This window comes from Phascolarctos cinereus, unplaced genomic scaffold (genome assembly GCF_003287225.1).
Source record: "Phascolarctos cinereus isolate Bilbo 61053 unplaced genomic scaffold, phaCin_HiC Scaffold_726;HRSCAF=1367, whole genome shotgun sequence".
NCBI lineage: Eukaryota > Metazoa > Chordata > Mammalia > Diprotodontia > Phascolarctidae > Phascolarctos > Phascolarctos cinereus.
In genome coordinates this window covers 82,300,315-82,309,101 of record NW_027556098.1, presented here as the reverse complement: position 1 = coordinate 82,309,101, position 8,787 = coordinate 82,300,315, and the positions used below count along the sequence as shown (strand labels likewise).

The 8,787-nt window shown below is 42.9% G+C and overlaps 1 pseudogene across 1 annotated transcript; it reads right to left on the bottom strand.

Annotated features, from left to right (window-relative positions):
* Window positions 1-1,789: 1,789 nt before the first annotated feature.
* LOC110210824 (large ribosomal subunit protein eL43-like) lies at window positions 1,790-7,329 on the bottom strand (annotated as a pseudogene). The gene is made up of 3 exons (XR_013482918.1): window positions 7,021-7,329; window positions 3,664-3,766; window positions 1,790-2,158 (listed from the first exon to the last, which is right to left on the bottom strand). The product of XR_013482918.1 is annotated as a large ribosomal subunit protein eL43-like (transcript).
* Window positions 7,330-8,787: the final 1,458 nt, after the last annotated feature.

Sequence of the window (8,787 nt, the reverse complement as noted above, 5' to 3'; positions counted from 1 at the left end):
CTGCAAATGTTTTCTCTGCTGATTTGTTTGTTTGAGTTCTTTGAGTTTTCTTTCTCTTGAGATCTATGGCAATTTTATTCTTTTCACTGCCTTTTCACCACTCTTGCTCACTAACTTCCTTCTCTTTGATGGTGGTATCCTAGAGGACCAGATCTTAAAGCTCCTTAGCCTCTTTCTTCACTGGGCATTAGTTCATGTTTGTTTGTTTGTTTTGGTTTCTTGGTGTCCTCTACCATGGAGACAGCTTGAAGCTGCTTAATCTTTGGCACATAATGTGAGAGGTTGTGAGGATCAGAGAAAATGTGTCCTCCATCTTACTGGTCAGACCTATTGTCAAGATGACTAATTTTATTTATTTTTAAAAGAATTTTTATTGATATCTATTTTTTAACATCATTTCTCCCACTAACTCCCTGTCTTCCCCTACTTCTAGATAGCCATTCTGTAAAACAAGCAGTATTTTTAAAAGACAAAAGTGTGGGGAGGGGCAGAGAGAAAAAAATCAGCATGTGATCAATACATCAAGAAAGTGAAAATATGTGCAACGTGTAATACTCGTGTGCTTTACACCTCTGGAAAGGGGTGGGATTGGAATACCTTCACTTATCTCTTTCAAACCATTCTTGTACTTTATAATTCACGCTTGATTTTTTTTGTGGTTGTTCTTTCAATTTACATTGTGGTAGTCATTGTGTACATTGTTTTCTTGTCTGTGTTTAATTTACTCTCTATCAGTTCATGTCTTTCCGTGTACTTCTCTGCATTCATCATATTCATCATTTTTTATATCACAGTAGTATTCTATTACATTCATGAACCACAATTTGTTTAGCTAGCCAAAACCCAATTGATGGGCATGTACTTTGTTTCTAATTCTTAACTGTCACAAAAAAAAAATGCTGCTATCAATAATTCAATGTCCTTTGGTTTTAAGCTGTACTGGCTTTTGTAAATTCTAGCTGATCTGCAAGGTCCTGTCTCTTCATCTCTAAGTCTTCTCACCCCCTATCTTCAAATAGCTGCTCTATCCTAAAGTTGGCTGATTTGCTTAGTTTCCATATCTATACATTTTTTAAAGATATACTTCAGTGTGTCCTTATTACATTTCTTCTGCCTTCCCTGTTTTACTTTACATTAAAGGAATTCACTAAAATATGTGCTTCACCTCCTTTCTGCAGGTCTTGCCCTCAATGAGTTATTGCATGGCTAAGTTTTCTAAATGGGATGAGTATTCTACAAAGGCAATAGATGCCACATTCTAACATAAAACGAGGTTCAAGCTACACTAATGACTTAAACTGTCATTCTAGCATTCACAAGGGCTATTATGAAATTAATACTACTTAAGCCAAATATATTTACTCATGAGTATTCATTTTATGTCAATCAAGCCTGCTGGGAAAGCTATGGTGTCCTTGAAGTAGGCTCTGTCCTTGACAGTGATAAAGACAACAGAGGAACAAAAGTTTGGTTGTCAATGACAGCTCTACAAACCATCACATCAGCGGTTTCTCTAGTTCACATTTTAACTAGGTGTTGGTACTGGAAGAATTTGGGCAAAACTACTTAGTCAGGGATTACAAGGTGATAGTATAAAGGCTGAAACAATATATGGAGGTCAGCTAAAGAAGTGAGTATCAGGAAAGAAAAATTAATACAGTGTACCATTTTGGTAAACATTTTTATTAAATATGCCACAAATACACATTTTGAAGTCTTAAGAGATCAAGCAGGTGGGGAAAATGGAATAAGGAAACAATCTTTTTTTTTTTACTGTTAAGAACCAAAGTGATTTTTATTCCATAAATTAACCCATTTATTGTTGGACTATGGGCTACAGATATTTGATAAGAAGATTTTACTGGTCTTTCAATTCCTTCAGTCTTCTGATGGCAGATTTCACTGTGACTGCAGAGGTAGTATTGTAGGTCCATGCACCACCAGTACTGTCTTCCTACAGGATCCACAATGCCAGATACCTACAGCCCGTCTCTTCATTTTGGTCTTGCCATAGAAGGAGCAGGTATACTTGGCATGCTGGCTAATTTCAATTTTCTTCACCATTTTTCTGAGGGATGCACTGTAACATGTTCCATATTTACCAACAATTCCGACCTTCTTGGTATGTTTAGCCATGTTGCCAGTTGCAGGGCCAGGGCTTGGAGAGGCAAGGAAACAAAATCTTAGAGGAAAATTTAAGCAATATGGAATGAAATCTTGAAAAGAGAAATTTAAATTAAATATAAAAGAAAGTAAATGAAAAGTCAATCACTCAACAAGCATTTATTAAGCGCCTTCCATTGGCTCTGGGAATTCAAGTACAAAGAATGAAACAATACCTATTTGAAAGAAGCTTGCATTCTAATGTGAGAAAATTATATGTATACACACACACACACACATATACACGAAGAAGAGAGGGAAGTAGTGAATTCAGGCATATGTGATGATCAGTGCAAAGGAACTTGGTGAAAAACAGAAAGCCAGTTTGACTGGATTGTAGGGTGTGAGAGTGGGATTAATGTCCACTGGAGCTAGAAAGACAAATTGGGGCCAGTTTATAAAGGGCATTAAAACCTAAACAGAGGAACTTCTGGGTCACATGACCAACAAGATGAAAAACTAGACTTTTTCTCTGATCCTTATAACTTCTCACACCTCTCCAAGACACAAATTAATTGCCAAAGATGAAGCAACTTCAGCTTTCTACATGGTCTTACAGGGTTAGGAAATCAGTGGGCCTGAGGCCACATGTGGCCATACAGGTCCTCAAGTGAGGCCCTTTGACTGAATCCAAACTTGACAGAACAAATCCCCTTAATAAAAGGATTTGTTCGGTAAAACTTGGACTCCATCAAAAGGCCGTAACTGAGGACCTAGAAGGCCACATATGGTCTTGAGGCCACAGGCTCTCCATACCTGTTAGTGTTGATGTTTAGAGGTTTAGGGGTGCTGGGACCCCAAAATCATGACACACAGGAGCTGCTTGAATGTATTTGACCCAAGCCTTCTCTCAGCCAAAGACAAGGTTTATTAGAAAATCCGTCATAGCAGCTAGACTCTTATGAAATCTAAGCATTTGTATTGCTAATGCAAGCTGGCCAGATTTTAAGAATCTGAGCACCTTAATAGAGACAAGCTGAATCTTATATACAGAAAAACTGTGGGAGGGATCCAGGAGTGGCCAAGGAGTCTGGGGTGACTGGAAGAGGGGTCTAAGGAGGATCAGGATGGGAGTGGCTAGTAAGCTGAGGGACAGAACACCTGGGACCTGGACCACTGGGCCAAGGGAGAATGGAGTCTAGATATGATTAAGGGTGGGAAGTGGCCAGGGGCAATCGGGGAAGTAATGGAACAGAACAGGGAGGTTGGGCGTGGCCACAACGAAAGGCCAGTTGACTGAATTACAGCCTCAGGGAAATGCCAGAGATTTGGGAAAAGTCCAGGGATTTTCTTTTTTGGGGTCCACGTCCCTAAGACATGGTCTTTTCCATTTAGGGCTTCAGATCTCATCCCATCATTAGGACACCAGGAACCCCAAAGAAGGTTTAAAAAGAAAAAGAACTAATGCTTACCTTCAGCTCACTCATTACCCCCTTCCCCACCACTCACCATGCTATCAGAAGTGAGGTTGCACTAAATACCCAAGGACCTGACACATACCTTAGTCTACCAGCGTTAGGAAGATTCTCCCACTCCAGGCTGCAGAAGTTTGCTGGAGCCTCAGTAGACATGAGGCAGCAGCATTCTGTACTACTAAGGACTTCTGCAAGAGATTAAAGCAACATAGGACAGGGTCAAGACATGTGTCTGGGATTGGAATAGAGCTCAACCCCACACCCCAACTCCCATATCTTGAAAACCCCCCAATATTAGAGACAAATGTAAGAAAATAGAAAACTCATTATTTAAATGTGAATAGAGGTACAGCTAAGTGGCTAGTGGATAGAGCACTGGCCCTGAAGTCAGGAGGATCTGAGTTCAAATCCGGCCTCAGGCCAAACACTTGATACTTACTGGCTGTGTGACCTTGGGCAAGTCACTTAACCCCAATTGTCTAAAAAAAAATGTGAATGGATTAAACACTTCAATATGGGGGGGGGGTGAGAGTAAGAAGACCAGGCTAAAGCCAGGATTACAAACCATGGACCCTGAAAAGATGGTGGTGCCTCCAGTAGAACTAAGAAAGTATGCAAAAGGGAAAAGATAATGAGTTCAGTTTTGGATATGTTGAAATTATGATGCTTCTAGAAACATGCATAATAGGCAATTGGTGATATAATTCTGAAGTTGGATAGCAAGACATGGGAGACATCTGCATCACTATAACAGTTAAATCCTTGGGAGATGATAAGATTATCTAAAGAGAGAGAGAGAGAGAGAGAGAGAGAGAGAGAGAGAGAGAGAGAGAGAGAGAGAGAGAGAGAGAGTAGGTAGAGAAGAGAATATGGTCTAAGACAGAACCTTGAGGAACATCCACAGAGTCATCATATGGATGAAGAGCTAGCAAAGGAGACCTAAGAATAGCCAGGTAGGTAGCAGCTGAAGCTATATATTAAGTTATTAAATAGACTTCAACTCCCAGTTTGGAAGGGTGCTTCTGCATAATTTTCTTCCAAATGCAAAAATCTTTCTTTCACTCCCCTTTTCAATTTTTTATTCCAATAATTATAATACAATCAACATTAACACAACCTTAGGAAAGGATGTCCACAATCTAGCCTTATAGTTCTGTTCACCTCCCTTAGGCCTTTCCGGCAGAACCTAGACTCCCCCTAGGCTTCAGATCACTCAATTAGAATATAAGATTCTTGGGGGTAGGGGACCATCTTCCTTTCGTACTTTATTATGAGTGCTCATCAGAAAGTGTAGCATAATAAGAGCTTGAAATTTTTTTCTACTTTGACTCATCCACTCAATTCTTCACTTGCCTCATAAAAGAAGCTTAAAAACAGTAAATAAACAATGTAAGGTAAGGACGCAGTGCTTTTTGGAATCTCGTTTTCACAGGGAAACTGAGGCAGAGATCTTGACCTTCCCAAGGGCTGAAAGTGAATTACTGGAAGAGCAGGAAACAGACTTCTGAATCTCCATTACACTAAACCACTGATTCATATGCTTCCCCATGAACTTGTTTTTATTGTATAAAACAAAGGCAGGGAGGTCGAATGGGAAGAGAACCTCACATTGTTTAGAATAAGCATGTGTAGTTCTCATGCCCCAGGCATGGAACACTTTTTTTTTTTTTGGCTCTTGTACCTTTCATCTCGAATCAGGTTAAATTTACAGTAATTCTCACAGAATACATGAGAAAAGTCTTGAAAAGGCAAACGTTCTGTAAGCCATGAAGATTAAATGCACTTAGATCTATGATCTTTTGTTTTCCTTCCCGACTTTTTTTGTAGAGGGCTAATCCTCCAAAGGGACAGGATGTCCCCATAAAGGAGGAACAAAAGACTATTGGTATTCGACCCAGGATCGCAATTATTACGGGAATGTTTACTTTCCATCTAAATGAAGAAGACAATGGAACTATAATTGGACACTAAATGAACTCAACATTGATCAACAAAATTAAACTTAAAATGGAATTACAAGTGAAATTCATAATCAACTTAGAACTTGTGGTAAGCCCAAGAGAGTTATTCATACCATTTATCTAATTTGTTTCCCATAGTCTAGCAAATTTCCTAATTGTGCCTTTGAAACTACTCTACACATGACTTTGATGACTTTTATGAGTGTTTAGAATTTGGAATCCCTTTTCAAATAACTTTTTTTGTGTGTGTTCAAGCAATTGAAAAATGACTTGACCTTTAAGCAACCCTCAGAGAAGTAGGAAGCTCTGCCTTTGAAATATTATGTAAAAATTCACTATTACAAATCATTTTTCACCCAAAGAGGCATTTTGTTTAAACTTCTTCTCAACGTCTGGCATAGCATGACGATAATTAGTGATCCCTAATCAGTACTGTCTCATTTTTGCTGCTTCTTATTTAGTCATTAAAATTGAGCCATTCCCATCCCAAGGGCTTGATCCGCAGCAATAATAACCATGATTTGTTTTTCCCCCGCACCTTACTGGGCTATTCTGGACCTGTATGAAAAAATGGGAGGGCAGCACTTTTCTTCTTAAGCCATGGTTACAGAGGGGTGCATCACAGCAAGGATTATTATTATTTTTGTTGTTGTTGGGGTATTGGAAAGAAGGCCGAGCTGGGCAAAATATGCATTTACTTTATTGCATGGGGATAAGGAAAGAGAGGGATAAATACAGTCTGTGCCACCCCCCTATTCCCGTTTCTCCTTCACGCCTAGTTCTGCGCTCCCGGGAAGCGGAGCAGTTTTTCTTTTTATGCATAACCCAGCTCGGGAAAGAAGCGATTAGGTAGAGTCGCTGCTGCACAGCCCAGAGCTGCAACCATCAGTTTTGCACCCAAGATGTGGAGTTGGGAGAGATGCTGGCGCGCCCAGCAACCACTAGTCTCCTCTGCCAAGCAAGCATTGGCTATGGAAGCTTTTTCTCCCAGGTCTCATGCCTCCTCCTCCCCTCCCCTCCGTTCACTTCCCCCTTTGGGGTTAACCGAAGCTCCCATTTTTTTTTTCCAGAGGAGTCCTTTCCCCCTCCCTCCCTCCGAGCGGCCGCACTGTCGCGCCTCGCCCCTCCTCCCTCCAGTGTGACTGTGCAGCCCTGCGCTCTGCAGCTGCGGGGCTGGCTCGCTCGCGCGCGCCCCCCCATCACTCCTGGCTCGTCCCTCCCTCCTTCCCCGGCCTCAAATAGCGAAGCGCACTCGCCAGTGCAGCCTACCACACACATACACACGCGCGCACACATACACGCACACACGGTTGCACACACAGCAGCAGGAGCAGCAGCAAGCAGCAGCAGCGGCCGCCTCCACCAGGCATGGCACTGGGCTCTACCTCATTATGGCAGCCGCGCGACACTACACCCTCGACTTCCAGCTCAGTGCGAAAGGTAACACGCGGTTCCCTCCAGGCGCTCGGTCTAAAACGCACCCGCTCCTCCTTTCTTCACCCCCCAGCACAGCCTCCCGCCCTCTTCTCCAACTGGGGGGGGGGTCCTGCAGGGTTAGGTATTGCAAAGATTGAACAATACAAGACTGCCTGGGCGAGGGGAAAGACGCCTTCCTCCTCTTCCTCCTCCCCCCTAGGTCTGGGCGTCTTTTTCCGCTCCCGCTTCCCCCCTCCCCCAGTAGGACAGCCTTCCTCCCTGGGGGTGCGCCTTTTTTCTCCCCAGGGGGGAGGCGGGCTGGTCGGAGCCCTAGGGAGGGCCAGCTTCAGGGAGCGGACCAGGCCGGCGATTCGGTGCTCGCTGCAAAGGCCACGCTCACGTTGCTGCCGCCGCCGCCTTCCCCCACTGCCTCTCTCTGCCCCGCGCTTGCTCTTTCGCTCTCGTTTTGCAAAGCCGGGGCCTCGTTCGCTCTGCGCCAGTCCTCCCTCCCTCCCATGCTTGCAAGCTGGGTTTCTCCCCCTTCCCCCCTCCTTTAGTCCCGTCCTGCATTGATTGCTTTTTCTCCTTGCCTACCCGACAGGTCTTTCCCCACCACCACTCCTCTCCCTCCACCTCACCTCCTTTATTTATGTCGGCGGTTGTGTGTATGTGTGTATATGTGTGCATCATCCCATTCCCAAAGCCCCTTTGCTTGCTTATCCCCGTCCCTTTCTGCATCTCCCTTCCTCCACCGTGCCCTCAGCCTTACATCTTTCCTTTGGAGGCGCACCCCCCTGCTCTCTCCCCCTACCCCACTCCCGTCTTCTCTTCCAGAGGGTGCTTTTACTAAAGACTTTGTATCGGGGGTTCCTCTTGGGTGGGAGGGCTGGAGATATGGGGAGGCACCCATAGTGAGGAAGTGCAGGAATTGCCCAGTACAGGAAGGTGCATGTATAATGGTTGTTAACATTGTCTTTGCCGCATGCATGACCTTATTATGTCTTGGAGGAAGGTAAGTTTCCCTTCTATGATGCAGGTTCTCGATTTCCTTTGCTTTCTTCCCCTCACCCCAGCTTTTTAATTGGATTTATAATCAGCGTAATTATGAGAGCAGTGCATCTTTAACAAAATTATTGGCAAGAGGTGTAGGGAATGGATAGAACTTAGGGGGAAAACAGTTTTTTTAAAGTAGTTATTAAGAACCCTCCCCCCTCCCACATTTCCTCCAGTGAGCTGTAGTCATAGGGCTTAAAAAAAAGTTAATGAAATGTTTTGGAAAGTTATCCTTTTCAGCAAGAGCTGGTATTGAAAGTTTCTGCGGTAGATAGAAATCTTAACAATTATTATTACTGTTATAATTATATGATTGGAATAGAAGTTTCCCTTACTGTCATACAGAAGAGATGGAATGAGAGGGACCCATCTGACCCACTTGCATGTAGCTTGCTTATTGCTTCCATTTCAAATGCCAGCAAATGTGGCTTTCCAAGGTTGTTGGTAACGAGAAGGACTTTACCCTCAGTTTATTTATTCCCCAGTTCTTTGTCATAACCAGACTTCACTTTTTATATTTCCTTCACATCCCTCTTTTAGGGTTTAGAATTTAAATTTGAAGGAACACTTGACCTATGGTTTGGTTCATTGGAACTGACTGTAAATTGGCTAAAGTAGCACCTCTTGAGGTCCCTTCTAGCTGAAGATCTATGCTATTCAGGAAGAGGTATTAAGTAATTAAAGCTATAAATAGTATTGGGATTTATTTAGTCTGAAGCTAGAGGGAAGTGAGATAAGGAAGAGATTATTTATTAATAAGAGATTAAAGGGATATAGAT